This window comes from Orycteropus afer, unplaced genomic scaffold (assembly GCF_000298275.1).
Source record: "Orycteropus afer afer isolate SDZICR_OR568_19922 unplaced genomic scaffold, OryAfe1.0 scaffold00580, whole genome shotgun sequence".
In the NCBI taxonomy this organism is placed as follows: domain Eukaryota; kingdom Metazoa; phylum Chordata; class Mammalia; order Tubulidentata; family Orycteropodidae; genus Orycteropus; species Orycteropus afer.
This window is the reverse complement of record NW_006922167.1, coordinates 1029078-1044596: the sequence shown is the minus strand read 5'-3', so window position 1 is coordinate 1044596 and position 15519 is coordinate 1029078.

Sequence of the window (15519 nt, the reverse complement as noted above, 5' to 3'; positions counted from 1 at the left end):
TACTTCTGTAGTCATACCGCTCAGAAACCCAAGGAGAGGTTGCTATGAGTCGGGTCCAACTCAGTGGCACATAACATAACAACATAACATGCCCACTCTGAAGGAGCCCTGGTAGCACAATGGTTACCTGTTCAGCTGCTAACTGAAAGGTTGGTGGTTCAAACTCACCAGCCGCTCCACAGAACAGGCCTGGTGATCTGCTCCCGTAAATGTCTAGGAAACTATGACGCAGTTCTACTCTGTCCTACAGGGTCACTATGAGTTAGAATCGACTTGATGGAACACAACATGCCACTCTGGTTCTTATACTTTGTTGTTGTTGTTGTTATTTGCCGTCGAGTCGGCCCCGACTCATAGCAACCCCTCCTTGGGTTTCCAAGGCAGTATCACTACGGAAGTAGGATTGCCCAACCTTCCTTCCGAGGAGTGGCTGGTGGGTTTGAACCGCCAGCCTTCTGGTTAGCAGTCAAAGTGCCTTAGGCACTATGCTACCAGAGCTCTTATACTTTAGGGACTGACTTCTCTGTCTCGTTCCTGCCTTCTATTATTTTCATTTCTGTTTACTCTCCCTACTTCCTCCTAATTGGTGCATCTCTTCAAAACCAGTCCTTAATCCTCCACTTCTTTTCCTCAAATTACTCTCAGGACTTCTGTAGCACCTATATGTTAATGGTTCCTGCCTTGAAAACTTAACATAACTTTTTCCCCTATCTAACTGAAAAAAGAACAAATTCACTGCCATCAAATTATTTCCAACTCATAGTGACCCTGTAGGATAGACAGAGCAGAACTACCCCGTAGAGTTTCCAAGGCTGTAAATCTTTACAGAAGCAGACTGCCTCATCTTTTTCCCATGGAGTGGATGGTGAGTTTGAACCACTGACCTTTTTGGTTGGTAGCCAAATGCTTTGAACATGATGCCACCAGAGTGCCTCTTGTGTACTAAACATGAATTTAGCCTGCAGATTCTTCCTTAGAAATGTCTCCCATATCTGTCTTTAATAACACCCAGTGGGAATAATTGAAAATAATAGTTAGAATGTATTGAGCTTTTACTCTCTGTTCAGGCACTGTGCTAACATTTTATATGCTTTTAATTCACATGCCTCATAATCCTTTGTGGGAGATACTATTATTCCCATTTTACAGGAAAAAAAAAATTGATGCAAAGAGAATTAATGTGTTCAATTTCACACTATTAGTAACCAGGTTATGCCAGGGATCAAAGCCAGGCAGACTAGATCCAGTGCTGAGACATTTGACCATATGTGATATTGCCTCTCACGTACACAAAAAAACAACAAAAAAATAGGATGTAGTACTGCCTAGCTCAAGAATAGGTTACTGCTATAATCCCCGGGTCCCTTTGCTTAGGACTATTAAAGAAATCCTGTGAGTGGAGCATTGTGACTCATATTGACCCTATGTCCTACAGGACAAAGCAGACATTCCCCACAGGGTTTCCAAGGGGGTAAATCTTGACAGAAAAAGACTGCCACATCTCTCGTGCACAGTGTCTAGTGGGTTCCAATAACCATTCAGTTAGCAGCCAAGTGCTTTACTACTTACTGCACCACTGGGGCTCCTTTTGCTTAGACCAGGGGTCAGCAAACTCTGCCCTTGGGCCAGATGTAGCCAGCCACCTGTTTTTGCTTAAAGTTTTTAATAAAGTTTTCTTGGAAGATAGCCATGCCCATTCAGTTACATATTGTCTATAGCCACTTTCACCTACAACTATGGATCACAAAGCCTAAAACATACACAAAGTTTGCCAACTCCTGGCTTCAGATATGAGCACTCAAGTCTCTTCTGCACAGTGCTATGTGATGGACCTTCCAAAAATTAAAAACCTTCTTTGGCTCTCCCATTTTATTGGCATGTGACTGAAAACCTGAATCTACTCTAAATCTGCCAAACCTATCTTCTGATACCTCTCTCCACACATTGCAGTAGCCAGCTTAGGCTACTAACAGTTCCCTGGGGACACCTTGTATGGTCTTTTGTTCACATTGTATCTCTAGATTGCCATTTAGACCCCCCCTTCAAGGTCCAGCCTATCACCAAACTCAGGTAACTACCTAAGAGAGACCACAGCTCTTACACTCAAACTACAAACTCACTGCTGCCCAGCTGGCTCTGACTCTCAGTGTCCCCTGGTTGGGATTCCCAGGCGTCATCTCTACAGAAGTAGATTGCCCAGTGTGGTTCTGTTGTATGTCAACTTGGCTGGGCCTGTTTGAGTGGCTGGGCAGCTAAATAGTTATTCCCCATGATGAGATTGGCAATCAACTCCATGGTGAGATCTACTACAAGCAGCTGAGTAGCTGCTTTAGGGATGTGGTCTGCTTCTAGTATATAAGCAGCAGCTTTGGGAATAGTCAGTCTCTAGCTTATGGCACACTTCAACCCGCCACGTAGCTGTGTTGTTCAGCAGCCTGCCATGCTCTGCCAACCTTGGGACTTCCAACAGATGTGAATTAATGGCCTGCTGTGTGGCACATTGGGACTGTGCCTTTTTACTTATCAACCTTGGGCTTGTCAGTCTCAGCAGCGAGCAGGTGTCTGAGTAAAGAAAAACTTATAGCTCCAGTGGGCCAGGAGCAGGAGGCAGAGCTGAAGCTCACCCAGCTCCTAGAGCCTGGCACTTTGAACTCAGGCTTAAAGCCGCCAAACTGTAAGAAAATAAACTCCTATTTGTTCAAGCATCACATTTGTGGTATATTCTTGTCCGAGTGGTAGTAGGTAACCGGAACACTCAGTCTTCCTTTGGAGGAGCGCTGGTAGGTTTGAACCGCCTGCCTTCTGGTTAGCAGTCCAATGCCTTAGGCATTACGCCCCAACAGTACTCCTGTTTTCAAAAAAAGATCACTCTAGAAAATACACAGCCAACGTGGGCAAATTAGCAAATACACCAACAAATCCTCCTCAAATTAAAAAAATCTAAAATCCTTCCAACTGCCATACACATATTTCCAGACCCCAAGGACTTCTCAACCTGGGTGGGTTAGAACATACATACACATGACAGGTTCTGTCACCGGTAACATACAAGTAGATCATGAAGAGGTCCACTAGAGGTAGGGACATGAGGAAGGTTAGTGGAGAAGATAAAACCCTACTCGGGAGAGTAGGAAAATTCTTTAACAATTATGTGGAAATTGCGATCACAACAAACTAAGAAACAAAAGCTGTGACCCTGCCAAAAGCGAAAGCCCCAACAGAGCTCCCCGGGGATTCGGGCCTAGCCCAGCAGGGGCCGAGTAGGGCTGCCCGAAGCAGAGCACGACGGAATCGAGGTCCAGCTATCCCTAACTCAATTTCCCGAGGTTGCCCACCGGCAGGAAAGCCACTTTATCAATATCTCACCATACCTTCTACATCCGCGTGGAGGACTTAAGCCACAGGGGACGCCATCTACACGCACAGAGTCACGAAACTTCCGGGTCGAGGGATCCAGTCAAGATTCTGCGCACTAGTCGTAGTCCCGCCCCTTGACCTTAGCCCGCCTCCAGGGCGTACTTTAAACGGGTAAATGAGCGCTGTGCGTATACAAACCGAAGCCCCTCCCAATGAGTGTAGGCGTGTCCCCCCCACACTACCACTTAGTTGTTGTTGTTATGTGCCGTGGAGTCAAACCCGACTCACACTACCACTACCACCAAGGAAATATGACCTACCCACTGGCATCGAGTTCATTTTGACTCATAGTGACCCTATAGGACAGAGCAGAACTGCCCCATAGGATTTGCAGCCTTTAAGGAAGCAGACTGTCTCCCGCGGAGCAGCTGGTGGGTTCCAACTCCCGGACCTTTTGTTTAGCAGCCCAATGCTGTAACAATACTACCCCAATAACATCTCTTGCCTAAGGCTGATTTTCCTAAGTCTCTTCAATTCACACGAGCTCCAAGGTTAGAGACAGAGCCAAGGCTGGATTTTCAGTGTGGTACATGTGCTGAAACTATCCGCAATGTTTCTGAGTCAAGCCAGCCATGAAGAGCGTCAGGCAAGTAGCTCTTTGCCGCGGATACCTGGTGGGCTTTGCCCACGTTCCCAGGAGGTGGCGCTGCGCCCTTAGGATGGCGTCTGGAGCTCAACTTGCGAGGTAGAGCTGTAATCTAAGAAAATTTGTAATGAACGAGAAGTTAGAAATGCTTTTCTCATTATAGCTTCTTTGCTTCTAAAAGAGCGGAAATACAGCAGAAAAACCAGGCCAAGAAAATATAAAATTAAAACAAGTATTAGGGAATCTGTATGTAGAGCAAATAAATTGGAGAAAATGGATTATATGAAGAAGAATACGGTATCATGATTGGAGAAGGACTCATTAACAACCGCTGTGTGCAGATTACACAACCTAGCTTGCTGAAAGGGAGCAGGACTTGAAACACTGATGAAAATCAGTAGATGGCTTTCAGTGAATTGCACTTTGACATAAAGAAAACAAAAATTCTCACAATTGGATCAATAAGCAATATCATGTTAAAAGGAGAAAAGATTGAAGTGTTCAAGATTTAATTTTACTTGGATCCACAATCAACACCCGTGGAAGCAGCAGTGAAGAAATTAAACAACGTATTGCATTGATAAAAATCTGCTGTAAAAGACCTCTTTAAAGTGTTCAAAAGCAAAGATGTAGCTTTGAGGACTAAGAGGCACCTGGCCCAAGCCATGATATTTTCAATTGCCTCATATGCATGCCAAACTGGACAATAAGGAATAAGGAAGACAAAAGAAGAATCGAGGCATTTAAACTACGGTGTTGGTGAACAATATTGAACATACTATGAACTGCCAGAAGAATGAACAAATCTGTCTTGAAGGAAGTACAGCCAAAATGTTCATTGGAAGTAAGGATGGCAAGACTTCTTTACCTCACGTACTTTGGATATGTTATCAGGAGGGACCAATCCCTGGAGAAGGACATGCTTGGTATAGTAGAAGGTCAGCGAAAAAGAAGACCTTCAATGGGATTGACACAGTAGCTGCAACAATGGGCTCAAACACAGCAAGGATTGTGAGGACAGTCCAAAGCTGAACAGTTCTGTTGTACGTGGGGTCGCTGTGAGTAGGAACTGACCCCACAGCACCTAACAACAACATTAGGGAACTGAGAAAAATTTAGAAGAAACAGTTTTGCTTTCCAAATGTGTGTGTGTTTTAATAAGGAGGTACTGGGTTGAGTTTTCTAGAACATTGACTCAGTTTTTCTAAGGGAATTTTCCTATTTAAGTAACAGTTTTCACATGTTTCTCTACTTTGCAGAGATCATAAGGAAAGCTAGATTTCAAACAAGTGCAAAAGTACTGTCAGTTATATAACATTGTGTAACTTTCAAAATAGCTCCATCTACTCTTTCAGTATCTGAGAATATCAAAATAAGGTAATAATACCACCCCATTTTTGTAGGTAGGATACTACTATGTTCAGAGCTTAAACCACTGGCTAGCAGCACACAGCATGTTAGGTGCCATCGTATTGGTTCTGACTCAAAGAGACACCATGTTCAACAGAAAGAAACACTGCCTGGTCCTGTGCCATCCTCACAACCATTGCTGTGCTTGAGCCCACTGTTTGCAGCCACTGTGTCAGTCCATCTCGTTGAGGGCTTTCCTCTTTTTCTCTGACCCTCTCCCAAGCATGCCGCCCTTCTCCAGGGACTGGTCCCTCCTGATAACATGTCCACAATCTGTCAGATGAAGTGTTGCCATCCTCACTTTTTAAGGAGCATTCTGGCTGTATTTCTTTCAAGACAGATTTTTTCGCTCTTCTGGTAGCCCATGGTATACTCAATATTCTTTACCAACACCGTAAGTCAGATGCCTCAATTCTCCTTTGGTCTCAAGGAAAGAAGATTCATTGTCTAGCTTTTGTACATGTATGAGGTGGTTGAAAATACCTTGGCTTGGATCAGGTGCATCTTAATCCTCAAAGTTATATTATTGCTTTTGAATGCTTTAAAGAGGTCTTTTGTAACAGATCCGCCCAGTGCAATGCATAGTTTAATTTTTTGACTGCTGCTTCCATGGGTGTTGATTGTGGATCCAAATAAAATTAAATCCTTGACAACTTAAATCTTTGCTCCATTTATCATGATGCTACTTATTGGTCCTGTTGTGAGGATTTTTGTTTTCTTCATGTTAAGGTGCAATCCATACTGAGGGCTGTAGTTTTTGATCTTCATCAGTAAGTACTTCAAGTCATCTTCACTTCAGCACTCAACACTGTGTGATCTACACATTGCAAGTTGTTAATGACTTTTTCGCCAATCCTGGTGCCACATGCTTCTTCATATAGTCCATTTTCTCAGATTATTTGCTCAGCATACAGACTGTGTAAGAATGGGGAAAGAATACAATCCTGGTGCACATCTTTCCTGATTTTAAACCACACTGTATCCTCTTGTTCTATTTGAACAACTCCTTCTTGGTCTATGTACAAGTTTCATATAAGCACAATTTAAGAGTTCTGGAATTCCTATTCTTTAAAATGTGTCCATACTTTGTTATAAACCACGGTTAAATGGGTTTGGACTGCCAATAACATGCAGGTAAACATCTATCTGGTATTCTCTGCTTTCAGCCAAGAGTCATCTAAGATCAGCAATCACATCTCTTGTTCCACAAGATCTCCTGTATCTGGCTTGAATCTCTGGCAGTTCCCTCTTGTTGTACTGCTGCAACTGCTTTTAAATTATCTTCAGCATAAATTGCTTGGAATATTAATGATATTGTTTGATAATTTCTGCATTCTACTGGAACATCTGTTTTTGGAATGGGCACATTTATGGATCTCTTCCTGTTGGTTAGCTACGTAGCTGTCTTCTAAATTTTTTAGCCTAAACTAGTGAGACTTGGAAGAAGGAAGGGGCCATCTACTTCTCAAAGAATTGGCCAGTGAAAATCTTATGAATAGTAGTGAAACACTGTGTGATATAGTACTGGAAAACTTTATGGATAGCCCTGAAACATTGTCTGATATTGTGCTGGAAGATGAGCCCCTCAGATCAGACGGCACTCAAAATACCACTGGGGAAGAGCTGCCTCCTCAAAGCAGAGTCAACCTTAATGACGTGGATGGACTAAAGCTTTCAGGACCTCCAGTTGCTGATGTGGGATGACTCAAAATGGGAAGAAACTGCTGCAAACATCTATTAATAACCAGAACATGGAATATGCAAAATTTGAATCTAGGAAAAGTGGTAGTTGTCAAAAATGAAATGAAAAACATAAAGATTGATATCCTAGGCATTAGTGAGCTGAGCTGAAAGGGACTGGTTTTGGCCATTGTGAAGACACAATCATATCAACTACAATGCCAGGAATGACAAATTGAAGAAGAATGCCATGACATTCATTGTCACAAAGAATGCTTCAAGATCTGTCCTGAAGTACAATGCTGTCAGTGATAGTATAATATTCATATGCCTACAAAGAAGACCAGTTAATACTACTATCATTCAAATTTACACACCAACCACCAAAGCCAAAGAAGAGGAAATTGAAGATTTTTACCAACTTCTGCAGTCTGAAATTGACCAAACATGCAATCAAGATATGTTGATTATCACTAGTGATCAGAATGCAAAAGTTGGAAACAAAGCAGAATCACCAGTAGTTGGAAAATATGGCTTTGGTGATAGAAATGACACTGGAGGTCTCATGATAGAATTTTGCAAGACTAATGACTTATTCAATGCAAATACCTTTTTTCAACAACATAAATGGTAACTATACACATGGACTTTGTCAAATGGAATACACAAGAATCAGATTGACTACATCTGTGCAAAGAGGTGATGGAGAAGCTCAATATCTACAGCCAAAAAAGGACAGGAGTTGACTGTGGAGCAGACCATCAATTGCTCAAGTTGAAGCTGAAGACAATTAAAACAAGTCCATGAGAACCAAAATATGACCTTGATTATATACCTCCTGAATTTAGAGACCATCTAAAGAGTAGATTTGACTCATTGAACACCAATGAATGAAAACCAGAGGAACTGTGGAATGACATCAAGAACATCATTCCTGAAGAAAGCAAAAGGTCATTCTAAAGACAGGAAAGAAAGAAAAGAGCAAAATGGATGTCACAAGAGACTCTGAAACTTGCTCTTGAATAGAGAGTAGCTAAAGTAAATGGAAGATATGACAAGATAAAAGAGCTGAACAGAAGATTTCAAAGAGCAGCTCGAGAAGACAAAGTCAATTATTATAATGAAATGTACAAAGACTTGGAGATAGAAAACCAAAAGGGAAGAACACACTAGGCATTTCTCAAGCTGAAATAACTGAAGAAAAAATTCAAGCCTCAAGTTGCAATACTGAAAGATTTTATGGACAAAATATTGAATGATGCAGGAAACATCAAAAGAAGATGGTGCAGCTATTGGTTTCCTCTTGGCTGGAACAAAGAAGAGTGAAGAAAATCAAAGTCATCTGCCAACAATTAGTCCAAAGGTAAGATGGACCACTAGGACCCTAGCTTCTGTGATCCAAGACCAGAACTAGATGGTGCCTGGCTACTAATGCCAACTGCTCGGAAAGGGATCAAACCTGGAGATCCTGGTTAGTGTGGGAGGAAAAATGTGGAAAAAAAATTGAAACACACAAAAATGGCCAGAGTTATTGGTTGGAAAAAAACTGGCAAAACCCCCAAGACTATGGCCCCTGGTTACCCTTAGAACCTAGAAATGGACTGGCTTTCAGCCTAATAGTAGAAAAACCTATATACAGAACAACTACCCCAGGTTGATGCACCCACCTACTCTAGGGAGATGCACCCCTTGGATCAAGCAGCCATGAGACAACAGAGTGGTAATACTCACACAGAGGGAAGTTTAAAAAAAAAAAAAAAAAAAGATAGAAGGAATACACAGAGTCCTGTACCAAAAGGAACTGGTCAATGTTCATCCATTTCAGGAGGTGGCATATGATCAAGAATCAATGGTGTTGAAGGAAGAAGTCAAAGCTGCACTGAAGGAACTGGCAAAAAACAAGGCTCCAGGAATTGACAGGATACCCATAGAAATGTTTCAACAAATGGATGCTGCACTGGAGGTACTTACTCATCTATGACAAGAACTTTAGAAGACAGCTAACAGGCCAACTGACTAGAAGAGATCCATATTTGTACACATTCCAAAGAAAGGTGATTCCACAGAATGCAGAAATTATGAACAATATCATTAATATCACCTCCAAGTAAAATCTTGCTGAAGATAATTCAAAAATGGTTGCAGCAATACACTGACAGGGTACTTCCAGAAATGCAAGCTGGATTCGGAAGAGGACATGGAACAAGGATATCACTGCTGATGTCAGACGAATCTTGGCTGAAGACAAAGAACACCAGAAAGATGTTTACTTGTGTTTTATTGACTATGAAAAGGCATTTGACTGTGTGGATCATAACTAATTATGGAGAATATTGAGAAGAATGAGAATTCCAGAACATTTTATTGTGCTCATGAGGAACCTGAACATAGACCAGAAGGCTGTTTTTAGAACAGAACAAGGGGATACTGCATTGTTTGAAATCAGGAGCGGAGTGCCTTGAGGTTGTATCCTTTCACCATACTTATTCAATTTGTATGCTGAGAAAATACTCTGAGAAGCTGGACTATATGAAGAAAAACGTGGCATCAGGATTGGCGGAAGAGTCACTAACAACCTGTGATATGCAGATGACACAACCTTGCTTGCTGAAAGAGAAGATGACTTGAAGCATTTACTGAGGAAGATTAAAGACTACAATCTATAGTAAGGATTACACCTCAAAATAAAGAAAATGAAAATCCTCACACTGGATCAATAAGCAACATCACGATAAATGGAGAGAAGATTGAAGTTGTCAAAGATTTCATATTACTTGGTTCCATAATCAACACCAATGGAAGCGGCAGTCAAGAGATCAGATGACATACTGCACTGGACAAATCTGTTGCAAAAGACCTCTTTCAAGTGCTGAAGAGCAAGAATGTCTCTTTGAAGACTAAGGTGCACCCAAACCAAACCATGGTGTTTTCAATTGCCTCATATGCATGTGAGAGCTGGACAGTGAATGAGGAAGACATAATTATGGTTCTTTTGAATCTGAAGTTACTGATGTATATGCAGAAGACAAAAAATTAGAGGCATTGGTAGTGTAGTGCCTAAAGCATTTGACTGCTAACCCACCAGCCACTCCTTGGAAGGAAGATTGGGCAATCTACTTCCATAGTGATACCGCCTTGGAAACCCAAAGAGGGGTGACTATGAGTCAGATCCGACTCAATGGCAGTGAGAGTGAGTGATTGAGATGCCATAATAGTATTTGTGAAACTTGTGGGGCTAATTTTTAGTTTGAAATTGTAAGACAGGGCTGCATACACCGAGGAATTACCATGGTAATACAGGTAAGAGCCAGGGCATAAGATACCAACAGTATAAGACATGCATTTTCATTTTATCTCTCCAACCAACCAACAATGTGGCCATGGACAAGTTGTTTCATTTCTCTGTGTCTTTGTTTTCCATATGTAAATGGCCGTTATAGCCACTAGAGAGAACATCTGTTCAGCATTCCTTTCCATGGGAGATGTTCTTCTCTCCCGAAGAGTCCTGGTTGGGCTGATAATTAGTCTTCCTCCCAAAGATTTTTCACTTAGTGTTCATGGAGAATGCAGGCTCTTGCCTTTGGTGTCTTTGTCCTGGGAAGATGTGAGATTGAGGCTACTGGTAGCCATCTCCTTCAGCAAGCTTGAAGAAGCCTGTCTGAAGTCAGAGTGAATGAGGGAACACACTAAAGAAAACAGAATTGAATGGTAGAAGAGGCAACTCTATGATACCATTTTAGCCTTTTAATTAAGCCATCAATGGAAGAAAGATGCATCCCTGGACTTCTGAGTTACCTGAACTAAAACATTGCTTTTTTTTTTCCCCTGGCTTTTAACTACCTTATTTTATTTTGTTTTTCAAAATCACTTTTACCTGCAAGAGGATTGAGTCTAATCCTGCCCTATTTAATTTATAGGAACATTATGCAGAGTTAATAAGATATAAGATATGAAAACAAGGTGATAAGTTATCACTAAAACAAAAAAAAGAAGCATATTAATCTTCTAAGAGTCATATTTACCTGTGTATAGGAGCTGTACATATAGTTATCCATATGCAAATGGCTATGCTTATAAAAAGAAAAACATTGGCTTTAAACTTTTCATCTTTAAAAAATATGCAAATATAAAGTTTCTACTTTTCATAATAATACTGAATATGAATAAAATCACAAATGGAAAAATCACCTTTCAGAACCTTCAGTTTTCCTGCTGAAACTCTTCAACACAGTCTTCTGTACAGACCTGGTCCACTAAGCTCTGTCTTGGAAGCAATTCAACAACTAAACAAAGATAATTAGGAAGAAGAGGAAATGAGAGCACACATAAATAATTACAAACCATCTATAACAAAAAGTCATATCCTTCTATCAGAGCAAAGTCAGCCTTGTAAAGGTGATACTCCATTATAAACTTGTTTCATATATTCAACCATCTCCCCACCATTCAGTTTCTTTCTATCAAAATATTTTGAATACCTGTGAGAACTCAAATGAAGTACAAGACAATTCTTTTCAGGAAGGTACAATCATCTGGAGAAACAGACATATGCACATGGTATGACTATTTTTGACACAAAAAGACAAGGACTATAATGAATGCACAAAATGCACTATTTATGCAAAGAAATAGTTGTAAATTCTGGAAATATTAAATTTCTTGTTTATTTATCTCAGACAGGAATTGGCAAATGTCAGCTCAAAGACCAGATCCAGCCCTCCGCTTGTTTGTATATGGCTCATGAGCGAACCATGGTTTTGCATTTTTCAAAGGTTGGAAAAAATAATAATAAGAAGAATATTTTGTGACATATGAGCATTACATTAAATTTGCATTTCAGTGTCCATACGTAAAATTTCATTGGAACACAGTCACACTTTGCTGTTTACATACTGCCTCTGACTACTTTCATACTATAACAGCTGAGCTGAGTAGTTATCACAGAGATCACATAGCCCTCAAAGCCTAAAATGTTTGTTGTCTGGCTCTTTACAGAAAAAGGTTGCTGATCCCTGACCTGAAGGATGAACAGCAGGGTAAGATAATTGGTTGAGGTATGGTTTTATTCTCAAAGCTTTCTAAAACCAAACTCACTGCCAGTCGGATCTGAGTCATGGCGACCCCTCCTTGGGTTTCTGAGGTGGTATCGCCATGGAAGTAGATTGCTCAATCTTCCTTCCCAGGAGTGGCTTGTGGGTTTGAACCGCTATCCTTCGGGTTAGCAGTCAAATGCCTTAGGCACTATGCCACCAGAGCTCCCTCTAAAAGCTTTAGGAAGCTTAAAAGAATGAAAAGCATTTTTCCTTCCAGCATCCTAAGCAGGAGAGGGGCCCTCATGGTGTGGTTAAGCATTTGGCTGGGGAGAGAGTGGTTAAGGACTTCCAGCAAGTACTTGACATATATCCTTTGACACATATCACTATGATTGTAGCAGCTATAGCTCAAGATTCCTGCACCAATAAGTGTCACAGTGTAAACTGCACACTGTCATTGAGCATCTCAGCAGCCACTGTGATAGACTGAAGACTAGAGAATATTTCCTGTCTTTGGGGTACTGGGTTAACCAACGCTTTCCATATGCTTCAGACCGAGATTGAGTTTTTATGCTAAGGTAGGAATAAAACTTAATTTGCTTTAAACATTTAGGCTTTATGATGTTTTTTACACTCAAGAATTTAGGAGCAAAAATGTTTTCATAGGAAAAAATGGAACTATAAGGCCTTCAGGAATAGCAAGCCTTAGACCAAGAGATGGACATGCTTATATTGAAGGAATTGGAGTACTAAAACATGGCTGAAAAAGTGGATGTCTGGAGATGCAGTTGAAGATAAGGCCACTCCTCTCTCCACCCTCTCATATGGGGGTACCCTTTTCACTCCTATAATATTAGGGGTTTACTATTATTTATCATATTAGGAACTAAGTATAGTGGGTCCCTATAATCTACTACTGGCTACTGACCACCTGTATAGATGGCTTCCTCACCCTGCTCAGGCTCTGAATTTCCTTCGGCCACTGCCATATACCCCATACCCCTTCTTCTCTACATAGACCTTGCTTGGCCCCACCTAATGGCTTTTAGACAGGAAGCCAGGAAGGAAAGAAGGAAGGAAGGAAGGAGGGAGGGGTAAAGAGAGGAGGAAAAAAGAGAAGAAAGGAGGGAAAGAAAGAAATAAGACATGCAGGCCACAGTTTGGGAGTTTATTCGGTAGGCAATAAAGAATTTTCTCCAATCAAGAGATGAGTTGCAGGGAAGGGAAATAATTTTGGTGGCAGCGTGGAAATAGACTGGAGGAAGGAGAGGCTGAAGGCAAAGAGAAAGTGGTCTAGAAAATATGAGTCCTAATAAGGAGGAAAGCCAGGGATCACTGTATACCTACAATGGCTACTCTGAGTAATCAATGCGTGAAGAAGAATCAGTAACAATTGTAGGCATTCTGTATTTCTGTAAAGTTTCTACATGGGTCAAATAGTAAAGCTACCCTCAAATAAAATCTGCATTTCTTGGAAGGACCCTTGATCATGACAATTTTCATGATTGATTGTGGAAATGGTGAGTCTTTTTCTTTTTGATAACCTCTCAGTGACAGAAAGTATTTGCTTTTAGACTAAGCATGAACATTTATAATACATGCTACATAAGAAAGTGGGGCAGAACAAACAGGGTTCTTTTTCTTTCTATCCAGGTCAAATTCCTTGAAATACCTGGAGGATAAGAACCAGTAAATGAGAAAAAGTGATTAGCTCTCTGTAGTGAAGGAAAAATGACTCAGTTCAGCAGGTTATTATAAAGCTTCAGGAGGTAGGACACAGGCTTTAGCTTTTCACTGTATGTTTTTTATAGTTCAAACACATATTGCTGGTATGTCTGTTTGCCTCTCAACTAGTCCGTGCAATGTTTAGAGGCAGGCTCCTGTTTAATCACTTTTGCATTCCCATCTAGAGGTGCAATGTAAAGACTTGTTTAATGAAATAAAATTCCCCAAGGTCTGAAAATCAGTCAATGGATTTTAGCCAAAACAGTGGTTGTATTGCTCTCTCATTATTAGCATGACTAAGAGAGACTTAGAACAACATTTTTTTATGTTCTTGTAGCCATGTTCTTTGGAAATAGTAGGTGCATTAAAAATATGTTTTAATTTGATGAAGCTGATTTTATCCAGAGTACTTTCCTGGCCAAATGCCTAGAAATCTTGAAACTTAACTAATTAAATTCACAAAGGAGGGTTCGCATATGAAATATTTGAAGGTTAACCAAAACTGAACCACACTTGCTGGCTTGGAGTCTATTCTGACTCATAGTGACCCTACAAGACAAAGCAGAGCCGCCTCACCCAGGGCTGCAAATCTTCACAGAAGCAGACAGCCGCATCTTTCTCCTGGGGAGCAGCTGGTAAGTTAGAATCACCAGTCGGGTTAGCAGCCACGCTGCCACCAGACCAGCCAAATCATATCACACAGGCAATAAAAATATTCACAGTCCTTTCACAGTTTTTATGATTCTTGGTTAAACATGCAAGTAACGGTTAAAAATTAGAGGAATAGTGAAATACTTAGCAGGTGCATGTTTAAAACTCAGAAAATTGGCAAAAGCTCAGAAGGGAGTATGCTATAAAATGACAATTTGGCACTCCAAATTTCAGCAATGTTTAAAAGTAGAAATTGAAAAGATTCTGTGATTATCATGTTAAATTGATAACGTAAACTCAAGCTCTCTACAGCTCAGTAAGGATTTGTTTTTTCAACGGAAATTGTTGTATTTAGAGTTAACACCAAATAAAGCAGACAATTTTTTATTCTTTTTTTTGTGTTGTTTTATAGCAACCCCGCTATATGGATGTCCTACTAAGAATTATCTGAGCATCGGTATTATGATTAATTCAGCAAAAAATACTGCAGACTATAAGATATTTCACCAATATTTGTCTCTTTAAAAAGTATTATTTTTGCTTTTTAGATTAAAAAGTCAGTGAATAGCCATAGAAAATTTGAAAAATTAAAAATATCATAAAGAAGACAATTACTGCATTCTGATCCAAATCACCATCATCTTTCTCTAATCTGGATTGTTCTAATAGTTCCCTACCTTGGTCCCCTCCTTTGATCGCTACTCAATACAGCAGCCAGAAAGAATTTGCCAAGATGTTAACCAGATCATGTTACCATGCGGTAGGGTTGATTTTGACTCAAGTGACCATAAGACAAGGTTGTTGTTGTTGTTGTTAAGTGCCGTCGAGTCGGACCCGACTCATAGCGACCCCTTCTTGGGTTTCCGAGGCAGTATCACTATGGAAGTAGATTATCCCATCTTCTCTGGTAGCATAGTGCCTAAAGGCACTTGACTGCTAACCAGAAGGCTGGCGGTTCAAATCCACCAGCCACTCCTCGGAAGGAAGGTTGGGCAATCCTACTTCCATAGTGATACT